The sequence below is a fragment of the Manis pentadactyla genome, chromosome 13 (assembly GCF_030020395.1).
Source record: "Manis pentadactyla isolate mManPen7 chromosome 13, mManPen7.hap1, whole genome shotgun sequence".
Taxonomy (NCBI): Eukaryota; Metazoa; Chordata; class Mammalia; order Pholidota; family Manidae; genus Manis; species Manis pentadactyla.
Genome location: NC_080031.1, coordinates 69,870,792 through 69,890,005, shown reverse-complemented (window position 1 = coordinate 69,890,005; position 19,214 = coordinate 69,870,792). Strand labels below are relative to the sequence as shown.

Below are 19,214 nucleotides of genomic sequence, written 5' to 3'. Positions count from 1 at the left end.
TTGCAGTTGGAAGTTAAAATGAACCAACGGGGAAAAAGGCGATTTGGAGAAATCAGAAGCAGTGCAGAGAGAAGAAAACAAGAAAACAAAGCAAAACACCAAAATGATCTTTACTATCCTAGAGATAAGAGAAGATACTGCATGTAGGGAACACAGGATATTAGCCAAAAACACCAGATTCCAGAATAATAAAACAAAAACCCCAGAAATTTCAAAGAACTAAAACTGATTTTTAGAAATTGAAAGCATAATAGCAGAAATGGTATTGGGTTGGTTAGAAATGTTGAAAAAGGAAATTGAGTAAGTTTCCCAGAAAATAGAAGAAAAAAGACAGAAATGGAAACAAGAAGAGAGAATGTAGAAAAAAGGAGGGGAAGAAAGCATCAGAGTTTTTTTCAAAACACTTTCCCAGAACTGAAGAACGTGAATCTTGACTGAATGGGTCACTAGGGTACATGTCTAGTATCATGAATCAAAAGTGAACCACACTGAAGCACATCACTTTAAAATTTCAAAATAGGAGGAAGATTCTACAAGTTTCAAAGATGGCAAGCCACATTTGCAGGATCAGCAATCAGAATTATGTTAGACTTCCTAACTGGGTTCCTGGAAGCTTAAACAGAAGACTGACTCCAAATTCTGAAGGAAAGTTATTTCCAGCCTAGAATGCAGTGCCTGCCAAGATATCGATGAAGTGTAAAATAAAGACATTTTTCAGACATGAAAGTTCTAGAAAACTTTGCCTTCCATGCACTTTTCTCAGGAGGTTCCTGGAGATTGTGCGCCACCAAATCAAGGGAGTAAATAAACTAAGAAGAAGATGCCCAGTGCAGTCTGCAGAGCTGCAGTGCAGGAGTGTGGTGGCAGGAACCCTCAGGATGTTCGGGAACAGGGTGCCAGGGCAACAGCTGCACACAGGCGAGGAGGGGTCCCAGTCCTGACCAGAGAGTGTGACTCAGGAGAGAGCCGCAGTCCTTTATGCCACCCTTCCCTCCTCATGGGCCTAGTGGAGGCTGTGTCTGCCAGCACAGGGAACCCAAGGCTGAGACCCAAAAGACACGAGTCTGAACCTGAGACGGGCAACGGCCATTCGGGGACGGAGCCAAGGGCGGGTGGCGCTCTCTAGGAGGGGTGTCTAAATAAAAAAGCCTGTATAAATAAATAAATATAAAATGATAGATTGATGAAATGGCATGTGAATGAAATAATTGAAAAGGTTTTTGGGAGGTGTAGGAAGAATTAATAAGAAACTAAGCAGAGAAAGTTAACAAAAAACCAAGGAAATTATTAATTTCAGGAAAAACAAAGCATACATAACATTGAATATATTCAACCCAAAAATTGTACTATTCATTATACTAGGAGGATGGGGGGTGTGAAACAGACCGAAGGTGGTGTAAGAAAACAAAATCCTCAGCTCCCATAATGGAAAGTTGTGTGATAATGTCTGAAACACAAGAAGCAAAGAGAGCATCATTCTTTATTTAATATTACTATATATATTTAAGAGTGATGTGTTGTGACATTTGTAGTTTTTGGAAGACTTCATCAAAAATGTGTGAGTGTATAACTATGTAAATACATATATATATATATATATATATATATACACATATATATGCTTTTGAAACTTTTCATAATAAAAGCTATGAATAAAAACCTAAAATGTAGAAAAATGCAGATATATAAATGTTGGGAGCAGCAGCTCAAAGTGGTACTCCATCAAGACAGAGACTGGAGGTGTGGGGAAGGGGTGGGTCAGGGGCTGGTGCTTTTCATGAGAAGCCTTTTGATTGTTACTTTTTGACTTCTAAACAATGAGCATGCCTCACTAAGTTAACAAAATTTATTTAGAAATTCTAGAAATTTAAAGAAAGGAAAGAAAAAACGGACTCATGGTCCAGTTACATTCTACCACTGCTAGTTACATGATGGGCAAGTCCTTAACCACAGGAGACTTGTAAGGTTCTGAACTATTATATGAAGAAGGGCCAACTAGATCCTCTACTTCAAGTCAAAATAGCTTATTCTTCCATTAGACAGAAGAGATAAGCTTATCTTATTATTATTAATTGTTAACTACTAATTATATTATTATAAGATAGTTATATCATTAATTATTATTGTAAGATAAGCTTATTTGCTCATTTAAACTTTGTCTTCATTACTTTAAATTTTATATATATAAATATACAGAAGTAGAGATTATTAATCTGCATTGAATAGAAAAGTAATTATGATGATTACATTAGCTGTTTGTCTCAGAAATTTGCAATTCTACTTGACTCATCTTCACAGTCAATGAGAAAACCTAGTCTTCCTAGATTCCTAGTTTCTAACGTGGAAAAATATAGTGCATGCGAAACAAAAATAGCTCAAATGTAGAATCACTTGGGGAATAATTTGGGCTTACATAGTTAAACGAAAAAATCTCCAAAGTCATATTCACCAGAATTACATCCAAGAACAACGTTTTATTTAGCAACTAACTGAGATGAATGGCAGCTTCAGTAGCTCTAAGCAAAGGCTCTATTCATCAAATTTAAGGACACAGGCAAAGGAAATTGATTCATTTCTGGACGTGATTGAGTTTCCACAGTTAGATGCATTGGAGGGAGACATGGCCTGAATGCTCCAATTCTGTGGTCATTGCCTGCATGTAATCTGGTCTGGAACACCCTGCCCTTGTGTCCTCAGGTCCAACCAGGCTCTCCACATGGAAAAGACTCTTATGTCCATTCCACTTTTAGAGTGATCAATGAGATTTTTAATAAATACCAGTGATCTTTCAAGGGAAGTACAGCTTTCTCTCAGACGCCTGTGTGTATGAGACGGGCGGTGCGTGGAAGACTGGAATTCCTCATAGGAAGGAGGGCTCAGCCTGGTACCTTGCACTTAGTGGGTGCTCTCTCACTGCTCTTTAAATCAATTGAAGGTCTCACTTTAAACCTGTTATGTCTGACGCAGTTACAAGATTTATTTTCACCTTATAGGCGTCACGCCAAGAGTCTGCCTGGGATCCAGAAGGCCCCTCACCTGTGACATGTCACCAGTGCCACTTCCACAGTTCTTCTGAGTCACCTAAGTCACTGGCTCAGAGTCTTAACTCACCTCCAGAGTGCAAGCGCTGCGGAGGCAGGGACCATGTCTGTCTCATTCACCCTTCACAAGGCGCATAGCAGGTGCGTGGAAAATGCTTGTTAGTGGGGCAGGCTTGGGTCTGGTTTTCTGTTCTCAACACCCAGGAGGCTTGTCTGATGGCAGGCTGCTGGTTCCTTAGTTAGCTCATTAATTTGGGTTTGTAAGCCTTGTCCTTCGAGTCAAAAGACCCTGGGTTTGAGCCCCAGTTTAACCTATTAACTATAGGACCTGAGGTGATAGTAACACCTTCTTCATGAGATTTTAGTGACAATTAAATGAAATTTTGTATAGATGTGTACATATATATCTATATACACATTTAATGTATACATACACATACTTGTGTGTGCGTGTATATACACACATATTAATCTAGGGTAGAATCTATCATATAGGGTAGAATCTAACACTCAGTAATGTTAGATCTTTTCTGTTAAAGGTCACATTACTGATGTGTAGAGCTCCTCAAAAACAGTAGTAAGGGACTGAAAACTTTTTAATAGTTCAAAAAGACTAATAGAATTGTTATATTTATTTTTTATAATATTAAGGAGAATGTTAAGCTCTTTTGGGAAATACACCACCTTGCTGTTTCAGGCTCGTCAGTGATCCTTGGTACATACCTGTCTCAGGTTAATTAAAAATGAGAAAATAAACTATTCATATGTGTAATTTAATATAATAAACACTCAAAATGCAGAGTTCATGAGGTGTCCTTGGTCACTTGGAACTACAGTGGATTCTTTGTTTTTCAGAACCACCTGTTTTGGGCCTGACTTCCCAACTCCAGAATTACAATGGCTTCACACTATGTTAGGGACTGAAGTGTCCACTGCTAAACACTTGAAGTGTGGTAATAAAACTAAACCAGTTTCACAACAGTAAGTACATACATTCTGGCTAGACCAAGCTATTAAAATTTTGCTTGAAATTCATATAACAGCTACATAGGTCTGGTTGTCTGTTAGAGGATTTTATTGCAAATTACTAAATAGCGGGTAATGAGTAATTTTACCACAGGCTTTTACTATTACATTGCAGAATCTCACAGTGGCATGAAATGACTATGGCAGTCTAAAAAAAAGAGTTATATTTAAATAGTCCAGGTTATTTGTGAAATCCTATAAAACTAACCCTCAATTCTCTTTTATTTTACTCTTTAAAAGGTTTCAAGAAATTATCACCTAGCATATTTTGGTGAGATAACATAAGAGATATAAAATCAGAGAACAGTAACTGTTTGCCAGCCTCATACATATGCTATAAAAATCCTAATGATTTCATCAGACATCACTTGTTTATTACCAAATTCCTAAGGGGTCTTCTTATGATATGAAAGTAAGAAAGAAAAAGAGGGAGGAAGAGATCTTTTGATCTTTCAGTAGTATTTCCTAACTTCTCTGATATGTGGATGATTTTAACGTTATTTTGTATTTTCAAATTTCCCATGATCCTGATCTGAAATGGACTGAAGCCAGATTGAAATTTGGGGGAAGACTACTAACAGGGGAACTAACCATTAAACCACTACAACCACCAGGTAAGCCCTATTTTCATTTTCTTAGACTAAAGATGTTTTTGCTCCCCCGTCCCATATTTTTATCATTCCTCTGTTGAAAACATTATGCGACCTACTCTAATGAAGACTGATAGAGCCCAAGTCCCCATGTGTCATTCATGCCTCTTGGGCATGTGAAACAACTCACATTTCCATCGTCTGTCCGTAAAGAATTTGTGATGTTTTATATTCCCCCATAGGGTCAATTCTATAATGAGATATGATATCCTAGAGTAAATTTTAAGATGTTGTCTACTTATTTGGGTTGAAATTGTCTGTTTTCATCCTATGCTTACAATATGTAAATCAACCAAGAGCAGAATGTTGCGAGTGCATTTACTGCAACATGGATTATGTAAAAGTATGAAAAGAAGAAGTGGTCTTACTGAGTGTACATTTTAATGATTACCTCAATAACAATATATATAGCATTTCCTATCAGTTACATGGTATAAATATGTCATAAGCAATGGCTCATTTTGTTCCTACAAAAACCCTGTGAAGTAGATGGCGTCAATATTATTGTGTCACTTTACAGATGTGGAAACTGAGGCTCAGAAGGAGTTTAAGTTACTGTTCATAGTGAAATAACTAATAAGCACTAAAATCAGGACTCAGTCTCTGGTCCTCTTATCCGTAGTTCTGTATTTCTTTTTCCTTTTTAAAAAAATAGGTGAAATTCGCACAACATGACATCAGTAATGTTCAAGTGTACGAATCAGTAGCATTTCGTGCATTCACAATACTGTGCAATGAGCACGTCTCCCTAGTGTCAAAGCATTTTCATGCAAAAAAAAAAAACCTCGTACCCATTAAGCAGTCACTCCTAGCCTGTGGCGACCTCAGTGTGCTTTCTGTCTGAATGGGTTTACCTGTTCTGGATTTTTCATATAAACGAAGTCATGTAATATGTGACTTTTTGTGTCCGGCTTTGTTCACTTAGCATAGTGTTTCCGAGGTTCATCCATGTTGTGCACATATCAGGACTTCATTTTTTTTTAGGGATAAGTGACAACCCACTTTATGTAGATACCAGAATTTCTTTATCTGTTGATGGGTGTCCCACTTTTTGTTGTTTTTTTTTTTGTCAACAGTGCTGCTAAGAACACTTGGGCATTTGTTGAAATCGTGCTAATTATTGCTAATAGATATTTGGGTCATTTCCATTTCTTGACCATTATGAATAATGGCTGCTGTGAATATGCATGTACAGATTTTCAGTCCTACTTCAGAGTGAAAATGCTGGGTCATATAATTCCTGCTTAAGTTTTTGAGGAACTGCCAGACTGTATTCTACAATGTATGTTCTATTTTTTCATTCCCACCAGAAATGTATCCAACATTGTCACAGAGACTTGTTATTTTGTTTTTGTTTTTTAAATGATAGCCATCCTAGTGAGTGTGAAGTAGTATCTCATTGTGGTTCTGATTTGCATTTCCCTAATGACTAATGCTGAGCATTTTTTCATTGTCCTTTTTGACCATTTCTTCTTTGCAGAAATGTTAAGCCCTTTGTCCATTTTTAAATTGGGTTGCTTCTACATTTGTTTTTAAAAAATAAATTATGCCTTCTTTCCTAAAATTGTGCATTTGTTTCCCTGGAAAACTTACCTTCCTGCTCTACAAGTGTGTAATTATATAAGGAAAATATAGTTATGCCTTCTTGAGATGTTTTTATGTGTGTGTGTGGTAGAGGGTCAGCCTCACCTATGAATAACATAAAATTCTCCACAGGTGGTAGAGTTGATAACCTGAAGGCTGCCATCATCCGCATGTCAATCACCGTGGTGCGGGGAGCCCCTCAGGCGAGGAAGCAGTGCCGAGTGGTAGGATGGATGGCGGATTTAGGAATGTAGCCTTCGATTTAACTTGGATCAGGAAGAAGGGGAGTTGTCTGCTTTGCTGCCCTGCGTCAAAGAATAATGTGGCACCTGCTCTGGAGTGGAAGGTAAGGATGAGGTGGCATTGGGGGTGGGATCATGGGAGAAAGCCGGACACTCTTCCTGCCCGGCTGCAACAGCCTCCTGGGCAAAAAGGTATCGTCACAGTCAGACTGTTGCCTGAAGGAGTCATGATGATTTTTATGCCATTTGTATTTTGTGTACCTGTCTCCCTTTTTTTTTCTGTCTTGGTACTAAGTATGGCTTTTTATGAAAGTGCCAGCCTGTCTCAGGAGTCAAGGGGAACAAGGGCTAAGGTTCTGTGCAGCTTGGGGCCAATATTTTGAAGGGGAAGCCCAGAGCCAGGGCCAGGCAAGGTGGTGGCTCGGTGGAAATAGGGTGAGAAGTCATGAGGAGGAGGGAGAAGCTCGGGCCCAGGCTTCCCTGGGACCCCTCCCTGCCACACCACTGAGTTTATCCCTCACAAAGCTCTATGCTCTTTTGCAGAGGCAACTGGATGTTAATGTACAGACTTTATTCCTATTTCTCCTTTTCACCTCCCTCCTTTTAAAACCTTTTATGGATGGTTGGCTCTGGTCCATAATCTCAGGAAAAGGGGATACCTAGACAAAAAGCAGAAGCATACTATAAATAACTTGTTTTGTGCCCCAAAGGCCCAAAGATTGAGGGACACTGGGGAACATGGAAGTTCCTGTGGCCAGGATTCTCACCTGCCCCTGGTAGGCTTGCTCACTACACACGTGTGGGCCATATGTTGTTACTGACTCTGTATAAGGAGCTCCGCCTGTTGCTCTGGGCTGCTCAGCTGCAGGAGAGCAGAGGCTGGAGTGGTGGCAGCGCCGCTGAGGACAGAGACTGAGACAGCTGCGGGGTCAGAGGGGCCCAGAGGCGGAGACCGGCCTGCTGCATGCAGACTCGCTCTGAGTGGACGGGATTCTAGTGACTGACCTGCCACCATGGGAATAAAGTTGGGTATAAACCCTTTCACCTCAAAAAGGTTCTCTTTTCATTTTTTGGTCTTACTGGATCAAGAGTGAATTTGCCCAGGGCTGACACCCATTGGCAAGACACACTTAAAGACTGGGTTTGAACAGTGGGTGAGGAAGGGCCTTTCCTTTCACCTCTGAACCTGAAAGAAGACTCTCCTCGGCTGGGGAGGGGATGGGGGGAACTAAGGCAGGTTGGTGGCCACATGGGCATGAACACGGAAGTGTAGGTCCCAGAGCAGAGGACACTGGGCCCTGCTTCCCAGGAGAGTCTGAGAGGTGGAAGGCTCCAGGGAGGGGAGGGTCGTGTGGGGTGTGCTAGGCTGAATAATGCTGCCCCCTAAACACCCACTTCTAGTCCCAGAAGCTGTGCATGACAAAAAGGGGACACTATAGATGGGATTAAGCTAGGGATCTTGAGATGGGAAAGTAGCCTGGAGTGCCCAGGTGGGTGCCATCACCCACAGGACTCCCACAGGTGGGAGGCAGGTGAGCAGAATCAGTGAAGATGTGATGATCTGACAAGTGCTGGCTTTGGACATGGAGGGAATATCTGCGAGTTGAAAAAAGCAGAAGGTAGAAAAGCAAGTAAGTGGATTGGTTCTCCACTAGAGCTTCCAGGAGGGACCAGCTGTGCTGACCCCTTGGTTTTACTTCGTAAGACCCACTTGGGAGTCCGACCTCCAGAACTCTTAGGAGAATGTATTTGTGTTGTTTGGAGTCTCTGAGTTTGTAATGATTTGTTACAGCAGCGCTTGGGAACTGAGACAGTGGGGTTGGGGGCAGGGAGGACTGGGGCTGTGCCGTGGCCCTCCTGCACCCCGCATGGGGCTAGCAGAGCAGGGAGCCAGCAGGAGCTTGAGGAACCACATGCAGGGTCAGGGGAGCCCCGGCACTGTGTGGACTGGTGACTGAGGGTGGCGGCTGTGGGGGGCATGACGGGAGCACCCAGAACTTCCCATCACAGTCCGAGGCGAGGCTGGACGCTCTCTCCAAGTGATATTACATTCTGTCCTCCAGCCTAAGTGGGCACTTAAAATATAAGTGAAGGGGCTGCACTTATATTTGCCCCCTGAGCGTGGGGGCTGAAATTCCTGCTATCCATGGTATTTTTCTTTGAAGTGAGGGGCCGGAGCATCCAACGTGAGCCACATGCTTTATGTACATATGCTCTAGTTAGTTTTCACAATGCACTGAGGGAAGTGCCACTCATTATCAACTTAATTTGCTCCTGAAAATGTGCCAGATAGAGGATTTTTGGAATGAGAGAGGTTATATTCCATTATTTTTAATATAAAAATTTATAATGAGAGAGGGGTGGAGCCAAGATGGCGGCATGAGTAGAACAGTGGAAATCTCCTCCCAAAACAACATATATCTATGAAAATATAACAAAGACAACCCTTCCTAGAATAAAGACCAGAGGACACAGGACAACATCCAGACCACATCCGCACCTGAGAGAACCCAGCGCCTCGCGAAGGGGGTAAGATACAAGCCCCGGCCCCGTGGGAGCCGAGCGCCCATCCCCCCAGCTCCCAGCGGGAGAAGAGCAGGCAGAGCGGGAGGGAGACGGAGCCCAGGACTGCCGAACACTCAGCCCCAGCCATCCGGGCCAGAGCGCACAGTGCATGAGCGGGGCCCTGGATACTAAGGAAACAGCGCAGCAAGAACGGTGAGAGGGTACCGGAGGCCTGGCACCAGAGGACATAAGAAAAGCGAGCGGCCATTTTTTTTGCTGTTTTGTTTTGGCGAGTGTTTTTTGGAAGTCTTAAAGGGATAGGGACCCCAATACTAGGGAAACAGGGCAGCAAGACTGGTGAGCAGATGCCTGAGGCTGGCGCTGGGGAATAAAGAAAAACGAGCGGCCATTTTTTATTTTTATTTTTTATTTTTATAACTAAAAAAATTTTTTTTTTTCTGTGTGTGTGTGGTCGTTGTTCTGTTTTGGCGGATGCTTTTTGGAAGTCTTAAAGGGGCAGGGCGGGACACTTAATCCAGAGATAGGGAATCCGGGGATCTCTGGGCACCCTAATCCCCTGGGGTGCAGTGAGCACGGAGGCCCCTTACGGAGATAAATAGCCTCCTGGCCGCTCCCCCTCCAACGTGACTTCACCACTTTGGAGCAGAGGCCCGAGCCAGGCCACGCCCACAGCAACAGCAGAGATAAACTCCATAGCAGCCGGGCAGGAAGCAGAAGCCCTGTCTGCGCACAGCTGCCCAGCACAAGCCACTAGAGGTCGCTGTTCTCCCAGGAGAGGAGGGCCACAAACCAACAAGAAGGGAAGTTCTTCCAGCTGTCACTCGTCCCAGCTCTGCAAACTATTCCTACCACCATGAAAAGGCAAAGCTACAGGCAGACAAAGATCACAGAAACAACACCAGAGAAGGAGACAGACCTAACCAGTCTCCCTGACAAAGAATTCAAAATAAGAATCATAAACATGCTGACAGAGATGCAGAGAAATATGCAAGAGATATGGGATGAAGTCCGGAGAGAGATCACAGATGCCAGAAAGGAGATTGCAGAAATGAAACAAACTCTGGAAGAGTTTATAAGCAGAATGGATAGGATGCAAGAGGCCATTGATGGAACTGAAACCAGAGAACAGGAACGAATAGAAGCTGACATAGAGAGAGATAAAAGGATCTCCAGGAATGAAACAATGTTAAGAGAACTGTGTGACCAATCCAAAAGGAACAATATCCATATTATAGGGGTTCCAGAAGAAGAAGAGAGAGGAAAAGGGAAGGAAAGTATCTTGGAAAAAATAATTGCTGAAAACTTCCCCAAACTGGGGGAGGAAATAATCGAACAGACCACGGAAATACACAGAACCCCCAACAGAAAGGATCCAAGGAGGACAACACCAAGACACATAATAATTAAAATGGCAAAGATCAAGGACAAAGAAAGAGTTTTAAAGGCAGCTAGAGAGAAAAAGGTCACCTATAAAGGAAAATCCATCAGGCTAACGTCAGACTTCTCAACAGAAACCCTACAGGCCAGAAGAGAATGGCATGATATATTTAATACAATGAAACAGAAGGGCCTTGAACCAAGGATACTGTATCCAGCACGACTATCATTCAAATATGACGGTGGGATTAAACAATTCCCAGACAAACAAAAGCTGAGGGAATTTGCTTCCCACAAACCACCTCTACAGAACATCTTACAGGGACTGCTCTAGATGGGAGCACTCCTAGAAAGAGCACAGCACAAAACACCCAACATATGAAGAATCGAGGAGGAGGAACAAGAAGGGAGAGAAGAAAAGAATCTCCAGACAGTGTATATAATAGCTCAATAAGTGAGCTAAGTTAGGCAGTAAGATACTAAAGAGGCTAACCTTGAACCTTTGGTAACCACGAATTTAAAGCCTGCAATGGCAATAAGTACATATCTTTCAATAGTCACCCTAAATGTTAATGGGTTGAATGCACCAATCAAAAGACACAGAGTAACAGAATGGATAAAAAAGCAAGACCCATCTATATGCTGCTTACAAGAAACTCACCTCAAACCCAAAGACATGTACAGACTAAATGTCAAGGGATGGAAAAACATATTTCAAGCAAACAACAGTGAGAAGAAAGCAGGGGTTGCAGTACTAATATAAGACAAAATAGACTTCAAAACAAAGAAAGTAACAAGAGATGAAGAAGGACACTACATAATGATAAAGGGCTCAGTCCAACAAGAGGATATAACCATTCTAAATATATATGCACCCAACACAGGAGCACCAGCATATGTGAAACAAATACTAACAGAACTAAAGGGGGATATAGACTGCAATGCATTCATTCTAGGAGACTTCAACACACCACTCACCCCAAAGGATAGATCCACTGGGCAGAAAATAAGTAAGGACACGGAAGCACTGAACAACACAGTAGACCAGATGGACCTAATAGACATCTATAGAACTCTACATCCAAAAGCAGCGGGATATACATTCTTCTCAAGTGCACATGGAACATTCTCCAGAATAGACCACATTCTAGGCCACAAAAAGAGCCTCAGAAAATTCCAAAAGATTGAAATCATACCAACCAACTTTTCAGACCACAAAGGCATAAAACTAGAAATAAACTGTACAAAGAAAGCAAAGAGGCTCACAAACACATGGAGGCTTAACAACACGCTCCTAAATAATCAATGGATCAATGACCAAACCAAAATGGAGATCCAGCAATATATGGAAACAAATGACAACAACACTAAGCCCCAACTTCTGTGGGACGCAGCAAAAGCAGTCTTAAGAGGAAAGTATATAGCAATCCAAGCATATTTAAAAAAGGAAGAGCAATCCCAAATGAATGGTCTAATGTCACAATTATCGAAATTGGAAAAAGAAGAACAGATGAGGCCTAAGGTCAGCAGAAGGAGGGACATAATAAAGATCAAAGAAGAAATAAATAAAATTGAGAAGAATAAAACAATAGCAAAAATCAATGAAACCAAGAGCTGGTTCTTCGAGAAAATAAACAAAATAGATAAGCCTCTAGCCAGACTTATTAAGAAGAAAAGAGAGTCAACACAAATCAACAGTATCAGAAACGAGAAAGGAAAAATCACGACGGACCCCACGGAAATGCAAAGAATTATTGCAGAATACTATGAAAACCTATATGCTAACAAGCTGGGAAACCTAGGAGAAATGGACAACTTCCTAGAAAAATATAACCTTCCAAGATTGACCCAGGAAGAAACAGAAAATCTAAACAGACCAATTACCAGCAACGAAATTGAAGCGGTAATCAAAAAGCTACCAAAGAACAAAACCCCCGGGCCAGATGGATTTACCTCGGAATTTTATCAGACATACAGGGAAGACATAATACCCATTCTCCTTAAAGTTTTCCAAAAAATAGAGGAGGAGGGGATACTCCCAAACTCATTCTATGAAGCTAACATCACCCTAATACCAAAACCAGGCAAAGACCCCACCAAAAAAGAAAACTACAGACCAATATCCCTGATGAACGTAGATGCAAAAATACTCAACAAAATATTAGCAAACCGAATTCAAAAATACATCAAAAGGATCATACACCATGACCAAGTGGGATTCATCCCAGGGATGCAAGGATGGCACAACATTCGAAAGTCCATCAATATCATCCACCACATCAACAAAAAGAAAGACAAAAACCACATGATCATCTCCATAGATGCTGAAAAAGCATTTGACAAAGTTCAACATCCATTCATGTTAAAAACTCTCAGCAAAATGGGAATAGAGGGCAAGTACCTCAACATAATAAAGGCCATCTATGATAAACCCACAGCCAACATTATATTGAACAGCGAGAAGCTGAAAGCATTTCCGCTGAGATCAGGAACTAGACAGGGATGCCCACTCTCTCCACTGTTATTTAACATAGTACTGGAGGTCCTAGCCACGGCAATCAGACAAAATAAAGAAATACAAGGAATCCAGATTGGGAAAGAAGAAGTTAAACTGTCACTATTTGCAGATGACATGATACTGTACATAAAAAACCCTAAAGACTCCACCCCAAAACTACTAGAACTGATATCGGAATACAGCAAAGTTGCAGGATACAAAATCAACACACAGAAATCTGTAGCTTTCCTATACACTAACAATGAACCAACAGAAAGAGAAATCAGGAAAACAACTCCATTCACAATTGCATCAAAAAAAATAAAATACCTAGGAATAAACCTAACCAAGGAAGTGAAAGACTTATACTCTGAAAACTACAAGTCCCTCTTAAGAGAAATTAAAGGGGTCACTAACTTATGGAAACTCATCCCATGCTCGTGGCTAGGAAGAATTAATATCGTCAAAATGGCCATCCTGCCCAAAGCAATATACAGATTTGCTGCAATCCCTATGAAACTACCAGCAACATTCTTCAATGAACTGGAACCAATAATTCAAAAATTTATATGGAAACACCAAAGACCCCGAATAGCCAAAGCAATCCTGAGAAAGAAGAATAAAGTAAGGGGGATCTCACTCCCCAACTTCAAGCTCTACTATAAAGCCATAGTAATCAAGACAATTTGGTACTGGCACAAGAGCAGAGCCACAGACCAATGGAACAGACTAGAGTATCCAGACATTAACCCAGACATATATGGTCAATTAATATTTGATAAAGGAGCCATGGACATACAGTGGCGAAATGACAGTCTGTTCAACAGATGGTGCTGGCAAAACTGGACAGCTACATGTAGGAGAATGAAACTGGACCATTGGCTAACCCCATATACAAAAGTAAACTCAAAATGGATCAAAGACCTGAATGTAAGTCATGAAACCATTAAACTCTTGGAAGAAAACATAGGCAAAAACCTCTTAGACATAAACATGAGTGACCTCTTCTTGAACATATCTCCCCGGGCAAGGAAAACAACAGCAAAAATGAACAAGTGGGACTTTATTAAGCTGAAAAGCTTCTGTACAGCAAAAGACACCATCAATAGAACAAAAAGGAACCCTACAGTATGGGAGAATATATTTGAAAATGACATATCCGATAAAGGCTTGACGTCCAGAATATATAAAGAGCTCACACGCCTCAACAAACAAAAAACAAATAACCCAATTAAAAAATGGGCAGAGGAATTGAACAGACAGTTCTCCAAAAAAGAAATACAGATGGCCAACAGACACATGAAAAGATGCTCCACATCGCTAATTATCAGAGAAATGCAAATTAAAACTACAATGAGGTATCACCTCACACCAGTAAGGATGGCTTCCATCCAAAAGACAAACAACAACAAATGTTGGCGAGGCTGTGGAGAAAGGTGAACCCTCCTACACTGCTGGTGGGAATGTAAGTTAGTTCAACCATTGTGGAAAGCAGTATGGAGGTACATCAAAATGCTCAAAACAGACCTACCATTTGACCCAGGAATTGCACTCCTAGGAATTTACCCTAAGAATGCAGCAATCAAGTATAAGAAAGATCAGTGCACCCCTATGTTTATCGCAGCAGTATTTACCATAGCCAAGAATTGGAAACAACCTAAATGTCCATCGATAGATGAATGGATAAAGAAGAAGTGGTACATATACACAATGGAATACTACTCAGCCATAAGAAAAGGGCAAATCCAACCATTTGCAGCAACATGGATGGAGCTGGAGGGTATTATGCTCAGTTTAACAAGCCAAGCAGAGAAAGAGAAATACCAAATGATTTCACTTATCTGTGGAATATAAGAACAAAGGAAAAACTGAAGGAACAAAACAGCAGCAGAATTACAGAACTCAAGAATGGACTAACAGGTACCAAAAGTACAGGGACTGGGGAGAATGGGTTGGTAGGAAGGGATAAGGGGTGGGGAAGTAGGGGGTATTAAGATTAGCATGCATGGGGGGATAGGAGAAAAGGGAGGGCTGTACAACACAGAGTAGGCAAGTAGTGATTCTACAACATTTTGCTATGCTGATGGACAGTGACTGTAAAGAGGTATATACGGGGGACCTGGTATAGGGGAGAGCCTAGTAAACAAAATATTCGTCATGTAAGTGTAGATTAATGATTAAAAAAAAGAAAAAGCAGTTCCTGTGTGGTTACCTCTAATGAGTTCTACACAAGGGTATAAAGGGCATATAAAAGTGTAGGCAAAGGGTCTGTTTGTGTTTATACAGAGGATCAAAGTCTAATTGGGCTACCCCGAAAATCAACTGAGATATGATATGAAAAAGAACTTCCAACATCAGCACTCTCTAGAAGACTCATACCAGAAGATGATCATCAAAAAACCCCAACAAAGATCCACGCACTGCTACAGCTGTAGATGCACTCATCCCACCAGTTCCTGGACTTGCCATGGGAATGAAGAAGGAGATATCTAAGCTGGCCTGTGCATACAGTAAAACAACAAATTTGACTGGATCTATACTGTTGGAACTCAACCAAGAATTAGGAGAACTGCAAATTGTAGCTCTCCAAAATCTTACAACTACAGACTATTTACTGTTAAATGAACATGTGGGATGTGAACAGTCCCCAGGAACGGATTGTTTTAATTTGTCTGATTTCTCTCAGACTGTTCAAGTTCAGTTGGACAATATCCACCATATCATAGATAAGTTTTCACAAATGCCTAAGGTGCCTAACTGGTTTTCTTGGTTTCACTGGAGATGGCTGGTAATTACAGATATGCTTTGGTTATGTAACTATACTCCTATTATGTTAATGTGTGTGTGCAATTTAAGTAGTAGCTTAAAACCTATACATGCTGAGGTTACTCTACAAGAAGATATGTCAAAGAAATAATCAATCTTCCCATGTTTTCTTCCACCTGCTAGTTCTATAGCTTTTCTTCTTCCTTCCTAATTACAACCCTTAAATAGAATTCATGCCTCATATCAAATTTACCGAGTATCATAATTCTTCCAAGTGGTAAAGATACCTCAAGACAAATGCTGGGCATAGAAGCTACAGGGCATAAATATGCAAAGAAATGAAAAGCTAACCATTTCAAACAATAAGGCTTCTCTCTCACTTACCAACTTTACATTTACCTGTATGGCCCCGGAAGATGACTGGTTAGCCAGAGACGGGTAAGATTCCTCAAGGGAGGAACAACCTAAGACAGGCACAGTCGCAGGGGGGTCATCTGGTGAGAAATTGGGGATCAACAGAGGTGAGGCTTAGAACCTCACCCCCCCTGTTCTGAGAGAAATCTTCTGCATACGTGGATGTTTTATTGCCCTTGTCTAGCTTGGAGTAACACATAGTCTACAGGCACACACCTGATCATCTACATTTGCTCTCTTACAACACTAAACTATGTTTTCTACCTTTATCTCGTATCTACCTACCACTTCAGCATTTTATTAAAAAGAATAATAATAAAGAGAGAAATGTGGTATCCACATATAAATCAAGTATAAAAATCAAATGAGTATTCATATTTGAGCTGACTGTTTATAGTTCATAATGCATGAGCAAAACCGAAAGTTTCTGTGATGACTGCCCTTGTCCTGTTCACCATGTTACTTATTCACTATGTAAGAATTTGTTCTCCATGTAAGAACTTGTTCATTATGCTTCAGAAGATTGGAGACTGATGAAAATTAGGCTTGGGGTGGATTAATGATTGTGCATTGAGCATTGACTCCCCTATACAGAATTTTATTGTTGTTTACAACCATTTGATCAATAAATATGAGAGATGCCGTCAAAAAAAAAAATTTATAATGAGTTGCAGACTTATTTAAAAATTGCAGTCAGTCTCTCCAAAAGTCACTAAACATCTTAAACGTCTATATACCAATCCATCAAGAATTTCTGCATCATATAAAGTAATAAGAACACCAGTCATTTAATTATTCAACACATCAGTGGGCATTTTGTGTTTGATACACAGTACTATACAGTACCATGTACAACTCTATCTTCCTTCTACTCTGAAATGAACTGAAATGAAAATAACAATATGCGTATGTGTTAAAGATGCACAATGAATGCAAACAACACAAAGTGCAGTCCCCTAGGGCTGAGATGTGAGAGTGGGGATCTCTGCATCTCCTAGCCTAGGCCCGGTGTACAGCAAACTTCTCTGCCATGTCTATGAAAATTTCTCAAAACTTGGATGACATGTAGCTCACAGTCAAGTTGGAACAATTGTGAGTGACAGAGGAGCTGTGCATCATTACATTGGATTAATACCTGAAGCTGGAACTATCCAGGCCAAAGCAGGATGTGGGTTGTTCTACTTAGAGCAGCTCTGCAATTTGTAGAATGAGCTTTGCAAGTTCTCTGGTAAATATTTGGATAGTAAGAGTTCAGTATTGTCTTATTTCTGTTTTTCAGTCAAGAGAAACCAGGACTCAAAGAGAGGAAGCATGTGCCCACGCTCATGCAGTAACTGCAGTAACTTGCGCCGTGGTGATCTCACACCTGGTCTGTGTGCTTCACTGTATGGTTTTCATCAGTGATTTCAAAGACATTAGACTTGGACCTATTTTCTGAGACTCTAGAGAACTCATTCCAGCCCCACAGTATGCATGGAGTGGCCTCGAGCAACTCCTTCTTCCTGTTTCCCCAACTCAAAACCTGCAGTGCTGATTTTAAGGGACCAGTTTGAATGGTTCTTCGCTATGAGTGCCTCGGCCTGCTTCAAGGCATCACTGCAGCAGGGGAGAGGAGACAGGAGCCTTCTGTTGATGTAGCACCGTCCATCCACCCATCCATCCATCCAACCATTCACCCACCCATTCATTCACTCATCCATTCATTCATCCATCCACCCATAATTCAATCACCCATTCTTTCTACTAATATCTGCTGCCTTTTGCCTATAACCCATGATTCTTTGACATGACCCCTGTATTAGTTTCCTGAGGCTTCCATGACAAAGTACCACAAACTGGGTGGCTTAAAACAACAGAAATTGATTTTCTCATAGTTCAGAGGCCAGAAATCTGAAATCCAGATTTCAGCAGGGTTAAGCTCCCTTCAAAGGCATGAGGGAAGAATCCTTCCTTGCCTCTTCCAGCTTCTGCTGGCTCCTTGACTTCTGGCAGCAAAACTCCAATCTCTGCCTCTGTGTTCATATGGCTGTCTCCCAGGGTGTCTGTCTCCACATGGCCTCCTAATAGGGACACATGTCATTGGATTTAGGACCCACCTTAATCCAGGATGACTTGATATTAAATACTTACATCTGCAAAGACCATATGTCCAAATAAGATCACATTCCAGACATGAATTTGGGGACCACTAATCAACCCAGCACCACCCCCCTTTACTTCTCACAAAATCACCGTTCCTGTGCTGTTGAAAAGCACGAGCAAGCATTAAGCATCACCAGAATATCCATGGGGGGAGAATCTTGGGTGCCACAGTCTGGTGGCAAATGATGGGTGGAGCAGGGCTACAGGACTGTCTGGAAGCTATGTTTGCAGCTCTTTTTATGAGATTGGCAGAAAGTTCATTTCTTTTACGGTAACTAGAAGGTTCTGATGGAAATGTGGGAGCCTTCAAACAATCCAGAGCCACTTCTTGCTATCATCACCATCAGGAGAAGTCTTTAGAAAGAAGAAATTCATCTCCACCTCATTTAAAAAAAATCTTTAAACAAATAGGTTAAGTTGAATAGATATTACTTGAGCAAATTAGTTTTTAAAGTTAAGGATTTTGTAAACTTACTCTTTCTATATTTTTCTGTCAGCTTGTTTATACCAGATCCTGAAGTGTGGAGTCTTGTCTTACACCTTCTCCACTTTTTAAAAATTTTACATTTTCTTAAATGTGTAATATCCTTGTCATATCCAGCTATCACCCTGTCATGGGTCAAATACCTTGTACCTCACCTAGTTTTCCTGACCTGCTTCAGTGCCTCTGAGGAAATCTGCCAGATACCTTTGAGCAGATGCCCTTGGCAGTCATCTAACAGCTTACATCCTGTGAGCAGGGTGAGTACTGCCCCTGTTCATCTTGGCATCCCTGTATTTTACAGCTTGCCTCGCTCAGAGGTGGTACTCAACCATGCTTATTGAAAGAATACTGTATGTGAAAAAGAAACAAATGTTGCCTCCTCTGCTAATTGGATGTGCTAATCTACTTTAAAATATTTCCTGCTTGTCATTAGGCTGGACTGCACATTTCTTCCAGCTGCTGCCT

The 19,214-nt window shown here is 41.2% G+C and overlaps 1 long non-coding RNA gene across 2 annotated transcripts in view; it reads left to right on the top strand.

The window, feature by feature from the left end:
- Positions 1–17,459, top strand: part of LOC118921415 (uncharacterized) — a 36,247-nt gene extending 18,788 nt beyond the window's left edge. The window contains exons 2-5 of one of the 2 annotated variants that reach the window (XR_008993188.1): positions 2,994–3,182; positions 3,897–4,681; positions 6,434–6,647; positions 17,403–17,459. This is a non-coding gene — a long non-coding RNA (uncharacterized LOC118921415). Of the gene's footprint in view, positions 1–2,993; positions 3,183–3,896; positions 4,682–6,433; positions 6,648–7,411; positions 8,335–17,402 lie in introns of those variants that run through there. The other variant, XR_008993189.1, reaches the window with a different exon arrangement.
- Positions 17,460–19,214: the final 1,755 nt, after the last annotated feature.